Genomic DNA, 18,341 nt, shown 5'->3' with positions numbered 1-18,341 from the left:
CAGATATATTTAGAACACTTCATTCTAAAGCTGCAGAATCCACATTCTTCTCAAGTGCACATGAGATATTCTCCAGAGTAGGTCACATGCTGGGTCACAAATCAGGCTTCAGCCATACAAAAAGATAAATATCATACCATGCATCTTTTCTGAACACAACACTAAGACACTTGAAGTCAACCACAAGAAAAAATTTAGAAGGACTACAAATATATGCAGGATAAAGAGCATCCTACTGGAAAATGAATGGGTCAACTAGGCAATTAAAGAAGTAATTTTAAAAAATACATGGAACCAAGTGAAAATGAAAACACTATGGTCCAAAACCTCTGGGATACAGAAAAAGTGGTCCTAAGAGGGAAGTACATAGCCTTCCTCAAGAAGGAAGAAAAGTCTCAAACATCCCACTCTTACACCAAAAGGAGCTAGGATGAGAGCAAAACATTGCGATAAAAGCCAGCAGAAGAAGAGAAATAATGAAGATTACAGCAGAAAACCAATGATAGAGAAACAAACAAACAAACAAACAAACAACAATAAAAATTCCAGAACAGATCAATGAAACCAGGAGTAAGTCTTCGAAAAAAATGAATAAAGTTGATAACCCCCTACAGACTTATTGAAAAGAGAAAGGAACCCAATAAATAAAATCATGAATGAGAGGAGAGATCACAACCAACACCACAGAAATACAAACAATTATAAGAAAATATCATGAAAACATTATATATGCCAACAAATTAGGCAACCTGGGGAAAAAATGGATCAATTTTTTGAAACTTATGAACTACCAAAATTGAAACAAGAAGAAATTGAAAACCTGAACAGTCCCATACCAAGCAAAGAAATTGAATTGGTAATCAAAAATCTCCCAGCAAACAAAAGTCCAGGGACAGATACCTTACCAGGGGCATTCCACCAGACATTTAAAGAAGAGTTCACGCTTTTTTTTTTGGAGAAGATGGCGGCGTAGGAGGACGCTGGGCTCACTGTGTCCTGCTGGTCACTTAGATTCCACCTACATCTGCCTAAATAACCCAGAAAACCGCCAGAAGACTAGCAGAACGCACTCTCCAGAGCCAAGCATAGACAAGAGGCCCACGGAAGAGGGTAGGAAGGGAAGAGAGGTGGTGTGCGCTACATGGGCTGGCAGGAGGGAGCCGGGGCAGTGGAGGGGCAGCCCGCCAGGCAAGGCAGAGCCCCTGAGTCTGGCTTGCAAAAGTAGAGGGGGCGGACTGCGTGAGTTCTGACAGTCAGCAGGACTTAACATCTGGAATGTTATATGTCAACAGCTCTTCTCGGAGAGCAGGAGGGCAAGACAACACCGGGAGGGGCAGGTGTTGAGCCCTGGAAGACAGAGGTCAGCTCGGTAGGGAAACAAAGGCGCTGGTCAGCGCCATCTCCCTCTCCCATCCCCCAGCCAAAATCCCAAAGGGAACCAGTTCCTGTCACCAAACTTGCTTGCACCGCACAAACACCCAACGCTGTGCTTCGGTGGATCCATCCTTCTGATGGGTCTGCCCCTTCCTGGTGCTTCAGGGCCCCTCCCGCAGGGAACCACCGTGGGCAAAGCGAGCTAACCCTGCCCCTCCCGCCCCTGTGCATCTTGCGGATCCACCCCGGCTAATACGCCAGACCCCATCAAAGCAGCACCACAAGCCTGGCAGTGTGCAACTAGCCCAGACAGGGGCACCCCACTCCACAGTGAGTCCTGCCCCTGGGAGAGGGAAAGGTAAGGTACACACCAGTCTGACTGTGGCCCCAGCGGTGGGCTGAGGTCAGACATCCGGTCTGAGTGTGGCCCCGCCCACCAACACAAGTTATTCCAGACAGCACACAGGGGAAGTGCCCTGCAGTTCTGTGCCACTCCAGGGACTATCCAAAATGACGAAATGGAAGAATTCTCCTCAAAAGAAACTCCAGGAAGTAGCGACAATTGATCAAAAACGATTTAAGCAATATAACGGACCATGATTTTAGAATAATAGTCATAAAGTTAATCGCTGGGCTTGAAAACAACATAGAGGACACCAGAGAATCTATTGCTACAGAGATCAAGGGACTAAGAACAGTCATGATGAATTAAAAAATGATATAAATGATGTGCAAAAATAAAATGGAGGTGACCACAGGACGGATGGAAGAGGCAGAAGGGAGAATAGGTGAATTAGAAGATAAAATTATGGAAAAAAAGGAAGCTGAGAAAAAGAGAGATTAAAAAAAAATCCAGGAGTATGAGGGGAGAATTAGAGAACTAAGTGATGCAATCAAACGGAACAATATCCGTATCATAGGAATTCCAGAAGAAGAAAAGAGAGACACAAGGGCTGAAAGTGTACTTGAACAAACCATAGCTGAGAACTTCCCTGATCTAGGGAAGGAAAAAGACATTGAAATCCAAGAGGCACGGAGAACTCCCTTCAGACGTAACTTGAGTTGACCTTCTGCATGACGTATCATAGTGAAACTGGCAAAATACAAGGATAAAGAGAAAATTCTGAAAGCAGCTAGGGATAAACACACTCTAACATATAAAGGGAGACCTATAAGACTAGTGACGGATCTGTCTACTGAAACTTGGCAGGCCACGAAGGAATGGCAGGAAATTTTCAATGTGGTGAACAGAAAAAATACACAGCCGAGAATCTTTTATCCAGCAAGTCTGTCATTCAGAATAGAAGGAGAGATAAAGGTCTTCCCAAAGAAACAAAAACTGAAGGAATTCATCACCACTAAACCAGCCATAAGGTTTATGGCTAAGGGGGATTCTGTGAGTGAAATGTTGCAAAGACCACAAAGTACCAGAGACACCACTACAAGCATGAAACCTACAGACATCACAATGACTCTAAACCCATATCTTTCTACAATAACACTGAATGTAAAGGGACTAAATGCTCCGACCAAAAGACATAGAGTATCAGAATGGATGAAGAAAACAAGACCCGTCTATTTGCTGTCTACAAGAGACTCATTTTAGACCTGAGGACACCTCCAGATTGAAAGTGAGGGGATGCAGAACTATCTATCATGCTACCGGAAGTCAAAAGAAAGTTGGAGTAGCCATACTTATATCAGACAAACTAGAGGTTAAATTAAGGTTGTAACAAGAGGTGAAGAAGGGCATTATATAATAAATACAGGGTCTATCCATCAGGAAGACCTAACAATTATAAATATCTGTGCACCAAATTCGGTAGCACCCAATTATATAAAACAATTAAAATAAAACAAACATAAGCAACCTTATTGGTAAGAATGTGGTAATTGCGGGGGACTTTACTCCTCTACTGACAACAATGGACAGATCATCTAGACAGAGAATCAGTAAAGAAACAATGGCCTTGAATGATATTATTGGATCAGATGGACTTGACAGATATATTTAGAACTCTGCATCCCAAAGCAACAGAATATACTTTCTTCTCGAGTGCACATGGAACCTTCTCCAAGATAGATCACATACTGGGTCACAGAACAGCCCTTCATAAGTATACAAGAATTGAGATCATACCATGCACACCTTCATATCACAATGCTATGAAGCTTGAAATCAACCACAGGAAAAATCTGGAAAAGCTCCGAAAGCACAGAGGTTAAAGAACACCCTACTAAAGAGTGAATGGGTCAACCAGACAATTAGAGAAGAAATTAAAAGATATATTGAAAAGAATGAAAATGAAAACACAACAATCCAAACGCTTTGGGGTGCAGCGAAGGCAGTCCTGAGAGGAAAATACATTGCAATCCAGCCTATCTCAAGAAACAAACAAACAAACAAACAAACAAAAAAATCCCCAATACAAAATCTAACAGCACACCTAAAGGAAATAGAAGTAGAACAGCAAAGACACCCCAAACCCAGCAGAAGAAGAGAAATAATAAAGATCAGAGCAGAAATAAACAATGTAGAATCTTAAAAAAAAACAAAACAAAACTGTAGAGCAGGTCAATGAAACCAAGAGTTGGTTTTTTGAAAACATAAACGAAATTGATAAACCTGTAGCCAGGCTTCTCAAAAAGAAAAGGGAGATGACCCAAATAGGTAAAATCATGAATGAAAATGGAATTATTACAACCAATCCCTCAGAGATATAAGCAATTATCAGAGAATAATACTATGAAAAATTATATGCCAACAAACTGGACAACCTCGAAGAAATGGACACATTCCTAAGCACCCACACACTTCCAAAACTCAAACAGGGAGAAATAGAAAACTTGAACAGACCCGTAACCAGCGAAGAAATGGAATCAGTTATCAAAAATCTCCCAACAAATAAGAGCCCAGGACCAGATGGCTTCCCAGGGGAATTCTACCAGACATTTAAAGCAGAGATAATACCTATCCTTCTCAACCTGTTCCAAAAATTGAAAGAGATGGAAAACCTCCAGACTCATCCTATGAAGCCAGCATTACCTTGATTCACAAGCCAGACAGAGACCCAGCAAAAGAAGAGAACTACAGGCGAATATCCCTGATGAATATGGATGCAAGAATTCTGAACAAGATACTAGCAAATCGAATTCAACAGCGTATAATAAAGAGAATTAATCACCATGATCAAGTGGGATTCATTCCTGGGCTGTGGATGGTTCAGCATTCGCAAATCAATCAATGTGATACGTCACATTAAATAAAAGAAAAGATAAGGACCATATGATCCTGTCAATCGATGCAGAAAAAGCATTTGACAAAATTCAGCATCCTTTCTTAACAAAAACCCTCGAGAAAGTCGGGATAGAAGGAACATACTTAAACATCATAAAAACCATTTATGAAAAACCGTCAGCTAATATAATCCTCAGTGGGGAAACCCTGAGAGCTTTCCCCCTGAGATCAGGAACACGACAGGGATGTCCACTCTCACTGCGGTTGTTTAACATAGTGTTGGAAGTCCTAGCATCAGCAATCAGACAGCAAAAGGAAATCAAAAGCATAAATATTGGCAAAGATGAATTCAAGTTTTCACTTTTTGCAGATTACATGATGTTATACATAGAAAACCCGATAGACCCCACCAAAAGTCTACTAGAACTGATACATGAATTCAGCAAGTTGTAGGGTACAAAATTAATATACAGAAATCAGTTGCATTCTTATACACTAACAATGAAGCAACAGAAAGACAAATAAAGAAACTGATCCCATTCACAATTGCACCAAGAACCATAAAATACCTAGGAATAAACCTGACCAAAGATGTAAAATATCTGTATGCTGAAAGCTATAGAAAGCTTATGAAGGAAATTGAAGAAGATACAAAGAAATGGAAAAACATTCCGTGCTCATGGATTAGAAAAATAAATATTGTTAAAATGTCAATACTACCCAAAGGTATCTACACATTAATGCAATCCCAATCGAAATTGCACCAGCATTCTTCTCAAAGCTGGAACAAGGAATCCTAAAATTTGCCTGGAACCACAAAAGACCCCAAATAGCCAAAGTAATAGTGAAGAAGAAGACCAAAGTGGGAGGCATCACACTCCCAGACACTAGCCTCTACTTCAAAGCTGTAATGATCAAGACAGCATGGTATTGGCACAAAAATAGACACATAGACCAGTGGAATAGAAGAGAGACCCCAGAATTGGACCCACAAAAGTACGGCCAACTAATCTTTGACAAAGCAGGAAAGAATACCCAATGGAAAAAAGACAGTCTCTTTAACAATGGTGCTGGGAGAACTGGACAGCAACATGCAGAAGAATGAAACTAGGCCATTTCCTTACACCATTCACAAAAATAAACTCAAAATTGATGAAGGACCTGAATGTGAGACAGGAAACCATCAAAACCCTAGAGGAGAAAGCAGCCACAGAAATTCTGACCTCAGCCACAGAAATTTCTTATTGGACACATCTCCAAAGGCAAGGGAATTAAAAGCAAAAATGAACCATTGGGACCTCATCAAGATAAAAAAACTTCTGCACTGCAAAGGAAACAATCAACAAAACTAAAAGGCAACCAATGGAATGGGAAGAAAAGATATTTACAAATAACATATCAGACAAAGGGCTAGTATCCAAAATCTATAAAGAACTCACCGGTGTCCACACTCAAAAAACAAATAATCCATTGAAGAAATGGACAGAGGACATGAACAGACACTTTTCCAAAGAAGACATCCAGATGGCTAACAGGCACATGAAAAGATGCTCAACATCACTCCTCATCAGAGAAATACAAATCAAAAGCACGCTGAGATACCACCTCACGCCAGTCAGAGTGGCTAAAATGAACAAATCAGGAAACTATAGATGCTGGGGAGGATGTGGAGAAACAGGGATCCTCTTGCACTGTTGGTGGGAATGCAAACTGGTGCAGCCGCTCTGGAAAACAGTGTGGAGGTTCCTCAAAAAACTAAAAATAGATCTACCCTATGAGCCAGCAATAGCACTGCTAGCAACTTACCCAAGGGATACAGGAGTGCTGATGCTTAGGGGCACTTGTACCCCAATGTTTATAGCAGCATGTTCAACAATAGCCAAATTACGGAAAGAGCCTAAATGTCCACCAACTGATGAATGGATATAGAAGATGTGTTTACTGGCATGTTGCAATTGCACTACTAGGCATTTATCCTTGGGATACAGGGGTGCTGTTTCAAAGGGACACATGCACCCCCATGTTTATAGCAGCACTATCAACAATAGCTAAAGTATGGAAAGAGCCTAAATGCCCATCGATGGATGAACAGATGAAGATGTGTTATATGTATATATGTGTGTGTGTGTGTGTGTGTGTGTGTATACACACATATATATACACACACACATATATATACATATATATGTATATATATACATACATACACACACACACACACACACACACACACACACACACACACACACAAACACGCAATGGAGAATTACTCAGCAATCAAAATGAATGAAATCTTGCGTTTGCAACTACATGGATGGAACTAGAGCGTATTATGTTAAGTGAAATTAGTCACAGAAAGACAAATATCCTATGACTTCACTCACATGAAGACTTTAAGAGACAAAACAGATGAACGTAAGGGAAGGGAAACAAAAATAATACAAAAACAGGGAGGGGGACAAAAGAGAAGAGACTCATAAAAATGGAGAACAAACAGAGGGTTACTGGAGCAGTTGTGAGTGAAGGGATGGGCTAAATGGGTAAGCGGCACTAAAGAAATCTACTCCTGAAATCATTGGTGCAGTATATGCTAATTTGGATGTAAACTGTAAAAATAAAAAATAAAATAAAAAGATGTTCTCTATATATACAATGGAATACTAGTTGACAACGAGAAAGAATGAAATCTGGCCATTTGCAGCAACGTAGATGGAACTGGAGAGTGTTTGCTGAGTGAAATAAGTCAGGCAGAGAAAGACAGATACCTTATGTTTTCACTCCTATGTGGATCCTGAGAAACTTGACCATGGGGAAAGGGAAGGGGGAAAAAAAGTTACACAACGGGAGGGAGGCAAACCATAAGAGACTCTTGGATACTGAGAACAAACTAAGGGTTGATGGGGGTGGGGGAGAGGGGAAAGTGGGTGATGGGCAGAGGAGGGCACCTGTTGGGATGAGAACTGGGTGTTGTAGGGTAACCAATTTGACAATAAATTATATTTAATACTAAAGAAAAAGAAAGAAAATTAAAGGTCCCTTGTCAATCCTGAGATTATTTCCCCTTCCTGTCTCACCCCCTTGGCTAAGATAAACAGAGGTGCTGACTCATGTCCCTTGTAAACATCTTTACTCCCAACTGCCCAGTGCCCAATTTTGTTTTGCTGTTGCTTAATTTTTTAATGTTTATTTATTTCTGAGAGAGAGCATGAGCAGGGGATGGGCAAAGAGACAGGGAGACACAGAATCTGAAGCATGCTCCAGGCTCCAAGCTGTCAGCACAGAGCCCGCCTTGCGGCTCAAACTCAAGAACCGTAGATAGATCATGACCTGAGGTGAAGTCTGATGCTTAACTGACTGAGCCACCCATGATTGCTCATGCCCCTCATGATTGCTGTTTTTGTGGTTCCATTTTCTTTATCAAAAACTTCTGAAATTTGACTGGTGAATTTTTTAATTTTTAAAAAATATATTCATTTTTTTTATTTTGGAGAGAGAGACAGAATGCAAGCAGGGGAAGAACAGAGACAGTGGGAGACACAGAATCTGAAGCACACTCCAGGCTCCAAGCTGTCAGCACAGAGCACAACATGGGGCTCAACTCAGGAACCATAGATCATGACCTGAGCTGAGGTCAGATGCTTAACTGGCTGAGGCCCAGCAGAGTTTTTGTTATATTGACCCAAACTCCAAACACTGTGTATCTTCAACAACACCCCCCCCCCTCCCCAACCTCTTCCCTCACATCCCCAAGTTAATGTTCCCAGTTGCTTTGTCTCTTTGTGCATGCCCATCACGTTTGTTAGCCTTTGGGTCTGAATAAATATGGGACAAGGATCCTCATTCGGGTCTCTTGTCTTTTCCCAGACATTAGCCATCTCTCGCTTTCAATTCTACATCCCTCTCTCTTGGTAGACAAGAGGGAAGTTTACACCCAGAGTCTATGATACCCTCTAATGTTAAGAAATGAAAGACATCAGGGGGCAAACAGTGTGATCAGCCATTTAATGGCCTCCAAAGTGTATAGGCCCTAATTTCTGGAATTGGCCATTTATCTTCTTCCATGGAAGTGTGTCATTTGTGATTAAACTAACAACCTGGAGGTGGAGAGAGTATCATAGATTATTTGAGTAGATACAAGGTAACTACATGGGCCCTTAAACTACTTGGGCCCTTAAATTAACACTAGTACATTTCAAAGCAAACAGGAAATATAGCTATGTGGTTACAGAGATGCAATGTTGTGGACTTTAAAGATGGGTCAGGAGAGTATGAGACAAGAAATACAGGGGGTCTTAGAAGCTGGAAATGGCAAGAAATAAACTGTGTCCTGAATGGCCAAAAGGAATACAACCCTGCTAACCTCTTGATTTTTACCTAGTAAGACCCACATTGGACATCTAATTTATAGAACAGTAAAATAATAAGTAAATACGTGTTGTTTTGAGCTACAAAGTTTATAGTAATTTTTTTATAATAGTGCTACAATACACAAATGGAATTGGATAATTTTTGGCCTGAAGGGGATTCACAAATTATTCAATACTGCATTTTAAAATTGTCCCAGGATCAAATCACTTTGAAAAACTTGTGTTTTGTAGCACCATGTTAAATAATCATACCAAAGAATAACCAAATAATAATTGAGAAGCACTGCAAAGGGAAGCATGTAACTTAGAGTACCGCCTAAATATATTTGCTTTTATTCTAATCTTTTTTTGATTTGGCAAACAGCTCTTCACATTCCTCAGGTGCTTTAGAACTTAGTTGGCAAATGCTGAACCAATCAATCTTGATCAGTTGAGAACCTGAGGATCAAAGGGAAAAAGAAACTCATGAAGATGACAGCTTGGCAAAAACAAACCCACAATACTGGTCTTTCTTTATTCCTTTAAAAAAAAATATTTATTTTGGGCAGAACACAAATGGGGACGGAGCAGAGAGAGAGGGACAGAGGACCTGAAGCAGGCTCTGCACTGACAGGCTGACAGCAGTGAGCTGATGTAGGGCTGGAATGCATGAGCTCCAAGATCATGATCTGAGCTGAAGTCTGATGCTGAATCAATTGAGCCACCCAGGTGCCCCAATACTTGCCTTTCTACCTTCATCTAGTGCCCTGCGTAGAATGCCACTCTATGTCACTATTAAGGGAACGCATTTGAGTTTATGAAAGTATCAAGTAAACTTGCAAATAAAATTCAAAACAGATAAAATTTTCATTCAAAAATATATGACTGATTTAGCAGTAAACATATTTAGCTATAAAAAAATAAAATGTTCAACAAATGATTGAGAATATACTAGATTCATATTAGCAAGAATAAAGCAACAAAATATTTCCATATAGTGATTTGGCCTGTTCCTAAAAATGTCCAAAATGTTAGCTGTCAAAATCCACTATCACAAATTGTTTTCCATGTTTGCTGATTTTAGAAGGAACACCCATTATTGTTTTCCTTCATAGAGTTAAATAATATTTTGTTCAATCCTAGTGCTTTTTTCAAGAATTATCTACCTACTGTTTTGATGCTTTTCAGATATACATTATCCATACCATTTTCTAGGATATGTGTAAACTTTTCTACCACCTCAGTTTTTTTTTAATAAATATAATAAACATAAGGATTTCAAACAATAAAGGTAACTGCTTTGAATACCTACTGCCAAATGAAAAATAAAACAGAACAAGAAACACAAACAAACAAAAAAAAAAACCAGAATGCCCTCCTAGCAATCAAAAAGCAATGACACAAAACTGATGTTCCTGCATTTCTCTCACAAATAATTTCCCCTGGATACCATCATGTAGCTCATTGCTTTACTGGAAGTCCACACATACTTTGAACAAGACTGGGCAGTTGGATTTTCAACACACCATATATTAAAACTGGCAGATTAGAAGGGGGAAACTTGCTAGCATAAACATTATGAAATGGCAAAACGTGATGGGTTGCAAGTCAAGCAAAGGAATAAAAAGTAATAAATGAGCAAAACACTCAATTGTAGCTTTTAAGGGTATCTATTTACCCTTGTTAGAAAAAAGCTTTTAGACGCAATTAAAAATACAACTTTTTTTAGCTTCTAAAATAACCAAAAGAGGTACACAGTCATAGGCTTCAACAGGCTTCAATTTATATATTTGGAACAAATGCATAAGTGAAAAAAGGCATTATTCAAGGGCCATATTATTGCAATTGTCCTTGACATATTATCATAGAGAATATTTTACACTTATGATTCATTTTTTTAACAGTAAAGAGAATTAAATAACAGCAAAAAGCAAGAGAAACAAAATGTCATATCCTATGACTTAGAATATGCAGTGAAAGAAAGCAAACAGAAAGAATCACATTGTTTCTATACAGCTGTTCATCAAAGCCTGGACAACTGTCCATGTTGAATCAGCACTAACTTGCTATCTTGGTGCTGACAAGAATTAATGCCACAATCAGTAAGCTTTCTGTTTGGTCATGTAGATCCAATATATCATTCTCTCATTTTTGAAAAGTGGAAACATAATGAGATGAATTTTGTAAAACCAGAAAGCCACAGCTTTTTCTCCAAAGATTTCATCAGTAGATCACCTACAATGTCCTATAAATTATTTCTAAAAATCCTTTCATGAGATCCAATACCTGTAGTTAAATGAAAAGAAACAGAAGTATTGAAAGAGAAAATGTAATCTACATTTCCCTTCCTGTCTTTCCCATGTCTCTCATCACCTTGACTCCTCTCTGTAAGCTACTGCCAACTTTCAAAATATGCATTTTTCACAAGCTCCTTCAAAAAGAGTTCTTCTTGCCTCCAATGTAGAATTTGCCAATAAATATATTCACAAACAAAAATAAACCATGGACACAATTGTCATTTGAAACTCTACTAATTCACCACCTTAAATAGTGTATTGTATTGGACTGGATTGGATTGTATATCTTATTTTATCTTCTTATTTTTTGAATTGTGCTTTAGTTTTTCTTTTTTAAAAACATTTTTTTTTAAAGAGAATGAGGAATGAGTACAAGATGGGGACAGGCAGAGGGAGACAGGGAGGGAGGGAGGGAGGGAGGAAGAGAGAGAGAGAGAGAAGGAGAGAGAGAGAGAGAGAGAGAGAGAGAGACAGACAGACAGACAAAGGGAGAGAACCCCAAGTAGGTTCCATGCTGTCAGGAGAAAACGCAATGTGAGACTTGAAATCACGACCCTGGGATCATACCTGAGCCAAAATCAAGAGTCAGATGCTTAACTGAATGAGTCACCGGCATCCCCACCTTGAATTAGTTCAGTTTTTTATTTATTTGCCTCTTTTAAACCTTTGTTATGTCCATGTGATGGGGTTAAGTATTTTCTATTTTGCAAGGATATCCCTTGTTTAGTTTTCATGCTTGTCCTCTTAATTGGATTTTATTGCTTTCCCCATTTTACAGATAAGGAAACTAGGACTCAGACAAGATAAGTAACTTGTTAGTGGTGACTCAATCCATAATGAAGCTGGCAGCAAATTAATGTTAAGTCTAAGTCCCAGATCTTAACCATGATTATATTGATTTTAATGAATGTTTTCTTCTTAAATTTAATTAATCAAATGTGGATAAATACTTAACAATATAAGTACAATAAAGTTTATAAATTTATAAAGTACATTTAAGTAATGAGTGACCCAGCTTTACTATAAATTATAGCTGACTACATTGAGAGTATTTTGTTTGCTAATGTAAGGTTGATAGAAAACTTCTCAATTACCACTTATTATTAGTTACATTTTTTAATTGGATAGATTATAGAATAAAAGAATAAGTCCATGTGCTTTACAAGGTAGAGTGGTAAAAATAACAAATTTAATAGTTAACTCATGGTCCTCTTAGAAAGAGATAAACTTTAGTTAGTATTTAGGCAAACTAGAAGCTGCTTAGAACACTGAAGACACAATAATAACAGACAACCAAAAGATTCTGAAAAAGAAAGATGAATTCATGCTAATCTGTGAAAGAAAGCAGAAATGGGCTAGTAATACATGGGAAAGAAGGACCATAATACTAAGAAAGCCTGTTGCTATGTGGAATGAGATAACCAGGGCAATATATCCTGTGATAAGTGTTTATAAGAACTAAAAAACATACGTGTGAATGTGCTATTGGTGTGTGACATCCCTTTCAGATCATTAGCAAAAGTGATGCCTCTGAATTTTGGTAGTTTGGATGGCAAAAAGTTTTCAGGACAGAAGGATATATTATTGTCCATTTTCTGGGTTGACACCAAAATGGTGATCAAAAGTAATAACAAGCAAATAGAGGACACACTTTCAATGAAAGAAAATATAGTGGTAATTCTGAAATTATAACTGCTTAGACACAATGACATAACAGGTTCTTAAAAGTAATTTTGAATATATCAGCATGTGAAATCAGCTAATTTACAGACTTAAAAAACAGCCCAATTAAACCTCTTTTGCCTGTTAAACGTATTATTGCCTGTAATGAAAGACTATATGTACTAATCAAAATATACTGTCTTAAATTTAACCAAGGTTGCTAAAAATTCATGATATAAGGATTTTTAGTTATACTCAACACATTTTTCCTTCAGAAATATGATTGGCTGTTCTAGAAGTTGTGAATAATATAAATTAGCCTCATACTTACAAGAAATCTAAAAGATTGGGCATCCTTGTGTTTCAGACTGAAACTTAGTCTTGGTACATTCAAAGGTATGTGGGTTTTGTTCATAATTTAAATTCCTTTTTATGATGCTTCTTTGTTTTTCTGTATTTTATGTTTAACAGAGGCAAATGTATTTCACATTTATAATATTACATGCTGTCCAGAATTAATTCATTAGTTGGACCACAACCGAATGAGTCTTTGATTGCTTAAGTGAAATTTTTACTTTTCAATACAGCAAATGTTGTCTATATTTTTAAAAGTTTAGTTCCAGATTCCAAAAAAAAACCTTCTTAAGCCCAAACCATAACAATATTTCTTTTAATTACTTATGAAATAAATTAAAATGATATTTTTGGGTTATAATTTACAACATCAAAAGTATATCTAATAAAATGGGATCATGAACAAAATGTGTACCCCATATTTTTTCTTATTAATTTGTTAAAAGACAGAATATAGACAACCTAATTGTAGTGCTTATATCAGCATTATTACACTTTATATTCACTTTCTATAAAAATATTTAGGGTTTTTCTACTTAAGGTTTTCAAAGTGAGTCACTAATTTGGGCCTTGAAGCAATGGGGATTACTTAGGATGTTTAGGTTTTGCTTTATATCCCATTCATCTAATTTGTGGAGTAATTATAATGCAGGATCTAACTGAAGAAAGATATTGAACTAGGGATGACATAACTCTACCTTCTTTATTTGCAATAAACTAATATGAATTACATGTACTTTATGAAGCACTAATCATGTGCATGTTTGAGATGAATTAAGAAAAGCAGATGTTGACTTATATTTCAGGGCCATAAGAAATGGGGACCTGGATTTTGTTTGCCTGCTTCCTGGGAGCAGCCTTTGCTATGCCTGTGAGTAAAACAATCCCCGTATAAGTCAATTCAAATTTCACAAGCTTGGAAATAAAAATCTGCCCCAGTACTAGTAAACTTTAGGGTTTAAGACAGTACAATATAAGATGTCCTCAAATTTCTCTCTGTTTAAGAAACACTTTGAAAAGCTTGTGATAAAAAAAAAAAAAAAAAAAAAAAAAAAACAACTGAGATGTCTCCACCCAACGTTCAGTACAGCTGGACCAGTGGTAGTGCCCAGGACTCTACATTTTAACAAGCACCTCAGATTATATAGAAACAATTGAGTGTATAAATACCATCACCATCTCTACATGGAGGAAACTTTTGGAAGAGACCCTTCAAGGCCTCCAGAGAAAATGCTTAATCAGCCTTAGCCACATATTACAAAAATGCCAGTTTTCTCTAAAACCCAATTTCTTACAAGTGCCCAACTCTCTTCCTGCCCTTCACACTCCACTGCTGTTATCTTATGGGTAAGATTTCTATGTTAGGAATTTCCTTCTTGAACCCTCTCCTTGTTGTCAGAGGCCGCACCCTTTGGGTGCACCTGCTAAGTACCTGGGTGCTTCTGTGTGGTTTTCCAGAATCCTATGCCCAATGCATTTGGATATATTTTACATTCAAATGTACCAAGGACCAGGAAGTCTGATCCATTCTCTTTAGACATAAGTACATCAGGTAGGGGGCTTAGATTAATATCAGGTAAAGCAGGACCCAACTGCTTTTCAGTGGTATAAGGAACAGTTGATACAACCAGAAGCCAGCAAACCTTGCATATCTGCCTCCTCTCTTCCTTTCTCACCCACAAGACCAAGACTGTGCTCTGCCTTCCTGAAACCATGAATTGTGGCAATTTCTAGTCCCCTGAGAGATCTCTGCATTACAAATACAGTCTTTTCTCCCATTCCTCAGTTTGTTCAACACCCTACTCCCTGAGGGCTTATATCAAGAAAGTACAGGAAAGGCAATTACCTGACTAAAATAATTGACATTCAGGTGACATCAAATAAATACTCTTATGAAATGAAACGAGCATTTAAAACTTAAAAAAAAAATCTTCATTAGCTCAATGTTCTCAGGAACATGCATGATCCTCTCTCCTCTCCCTCTCCCCCACTCCAGGGCCAACCAGAATTGTACAGTGCAGTCATCAGTCACATGGCCTCCACTTTTGACAGGCCAGACAGTTCTGGTTTAGATAATTTTTCAGGCTGTTTTTTATTTTGAACTTTTTTTCTGCCATGAATACTGACAGAATAATTAAAAGAATCAGTCTAAATTTCATAAATCAACTCTTTCATTTTCCACGGGGTTTATAATGTTTCCACCTTACCTCCTCATCTCCTCATGTTCATCAATAATTCACAGGTAGTTGTTTATATGTTGTTGTTGATGTGCTTTTGCATGTCAATTGTGAGGACTCTCTTTGATATTTAAGCACTTCTCTACCTCCTGATCTATAAGGGAGCGTTTGTGACACAGTTCTCTTCTTGTAGTTACTTCAAAATTGTGTAAGAGAAACACATCTCTTTTCAACATGGAGTGAGTTGCATTAAGACATAAAATGGTGGATGGGTAGAGTAAGATTAATTTACAACATGGATGGAAGGTGCTTGAAGATCATTTGAGGATAAATGTGTTTGGTTTTTGCTTCCAGATCTTGGGAAAAGTCATTTAGTTGTTCTGGATGTCTTTAAAATAAGAGGGCTCCTCTCCTACACAGCATACATGTTCAAACTAAAAGTAGACTTAAAATGTACTTTGCACCATTTAGATTTTTTAAAGTGGATTCAGTCTCTTAATGTGAAGAATTGGGCATTGGCTTAATCTCTTCTTCTCTCCCTCTCTCTTTTCCTCCCTCCTCTCCCTCTCCCTACTCCTTTCCCCTCCATAAAAGCTACCACCTCATCCTGGGCACCCTGGTTATATCAACTTCAGCTACGAGGTAATTTTTCTCTTTACTAACTTTGATCATTGTTTCGGTTAACAATTCCCTGGGCTCTGTAAAGAATAGCATGTTGATTCTTTATTCAAGATGTTTCTCAGTCCTGCTTTTTCAGTTCTCATTACCAGCTGCCTGGTTTAAGCCTGCATTGTCCCAGCACACTCCTATTTGGCCTCTCTGACTCAGTTTCTCCTGCCTATATAGTTATAAAATTATCCGTCACAAACTATCCCTCAGGGGGTGCTGCATGGCAGGGCAGAGAGTAAACTCTGACTGAGCAGCTTTGTTCTATTCCAGCCTGTAAAAGGTTGGGGAGTCAGGTAAGTTGTTATTTAAGATCCTTTGCAGCTGAAATTTCTGATGCTAAGACGTTCAGTCTATGTGTCTCCCTTGTTTGTCTTTACTGAAAGATTAATAACCTAGTGGTCTATGAGATATTCACGAAGCAATGAAAAACATGTTTCTGGAAATCAGGTCTGAAGCTCTCCTCAACCATATACTAAACACAGGAACTTGGAAAATTATTTTTCCCTCTGAAACTTTGGTTTTCCCATGTGTGGAATGGAAAAAATTATAACGCCCATGCTTCAAAATAGTTTGAGGAGCAAAATAGTTAACAAATATAAAATTGGTTTGTCAAGTGTAATGAGCAAGGTTAGTAATTGTTGCTTGTATTGACAGAAAATTCTGTACTACTGCATTCTGAAGAGGTCCCTGAACCTGAGGTTAATCCAGTATAATACTATTCTTGAAGAATGAAACTCCTACTTCTTTCACAGTTTCAGATGATAATCTCTGAATCTGTTTACTCATACAAGCTGAGGGAAAATGCTAGCAATTTGAGGCAAGATTTTGTTACATCTTAAAAGAGTAATATATTTGACCAGAAAACTCCTTTATTTTTTCATTGGGACATCAAGTTAAAAGAAGATGTAATTAATGTATGTCACATTAATTTTTGTTTTGTTTTGCTCTTGCAAAGAATAGGAGCTATGGAATTAAATAGAATTACCTCAGTAAGATTATAAACCTTGTCCCCATGACCTTGTCTGTAAAAGTAAGTGTGGTGATATTTGCCTTAGAGTATGTGAGGAAGCTTGAAAAAATATGTGTGATGGATACATATAGGAAGCACTGATAACCATTTACCTTATTTTTTCTTCTGTAGAACTCACTTTTTCAGGCTATCACTTTTGATGGGACTGTATTAGTGAGTCTGTGTTTCATGAAACTAAATTAAAGTTTCTCTTTGATGTCTTTTTCTCTTAAGGTGCTTACCCCTCTGAAGTGGTATCAGAACATAAGGCATCAGGTATGCAGATTTTTGTTTTTTATTCCCTTAGGATACTAGGCTTATATTTCAATTCCCTTTCAACTGAAATAAATATCTATGCCACATACAGACAATAATGGAAAATCTAGTTTTTATTTTTATTTATTTATTTATTTTTTAACATTTATTTACTTTTGAGAGAGAGAGAGACAGAGCATGAACGGGGAGGGTCCAAGAGAGAGAGGGAGACACAGAATCGGAAGCAGGCTCCAGGTTCTGAGTGGTCAGCACAGAGCCCTACGCGGGCTCGAACTCACGGACCGCGAGATCATGACCTGAGCCGAAGTTGGACGCTTAACCAACTGAGCCACCCAGGCGCCCCAAAAATCTAGTTTTTAAAAGGTGATATCTGTGTACACAGAAATTCTTGCACAGGAGAAAATGCATAAATATTCATAGCCATAATGACAAAGACAACATGACTACGTCTACAGTTGTAAGTCAATGGAGCCAATGGTAAACCTGACTCTTTGTTTCTCACCAGTACCCTTCCTATGGTTATGAACCCATGGGTGGATGGCTGCACCACCAAATCATTCCCGTGCTGTCCCAGCAGAATTCCCCAAATCAAGCCCTGCAGCCTCATCACCACATTCCCATGGTGCCAGCTCAGCAGCCTGTGGTCCCCCAGCAACCAATGATGCCAGTTCCTGGCCAACACTCCATGACTCCAACCCAACACCACCAGGCAAACCTCCCTCTGCCTGCCCAACAGCCCTTCCAGACACAGCCCATCCAGCCACAGCCTCACCAGCCCATCCAGCCCCAGCCACCCAGGCACCCCATCCAGCCCCTGCTGCCACAGCCACCTCTGCCTCCGATGTTCCCCATACAGCCCCTGCCTCCCATGCTTCCTGACCTACCTCTGGAAGCTTGGCCAGCAACAGACAAGACCAAACGGGAGGAAGTGGTGAGTAT

The 18,341-nt window shown here is 38.5% G+C and overlaps 1 long non-coding RNA gene across 2 annotated transcripts in view; it reads right to left on the bottom strand.

The window, feature by feature from the left end:
- Window positions 1-8,110: 8,110 nt before the first annotated feature.
- The window catches only part of LOC145714978 (uncharacterized), a 54,463-nt gene continuing 44,232 nt past the window's right edge, over window positions 8,111-18,341 (bottom strand). For both annotated transcript variants that reach the window (XR_014137094.1, XR_014137093.1), the window contains exon 3: window positions 8,111-9,417. This is a non-coding gene — a long non-coding RNA (uncharacterized LOC145714978). The remainder of the gene's footprint in view (window positions 9,418-18,341) is intronic.

Source organism: Panthera onca, chromosome Y (assembly GCF_046562875.1).
Source record: "Panthera onca isolate mPanOnc1 chromosome Y, mPanOnc1 haplotype 2, whole genome shotgun sequence".
Classification (NCBI taxonomy): Eukaryota; Metazoa; Chordata; class Mammalia; order Carnivora; family Felidae; genus Panthera; species Panthera onca.
Note: the sequence above shows the minus strand (reverse complement) of the source record. Positions and strands in the feature narration are given on the sequence as shown.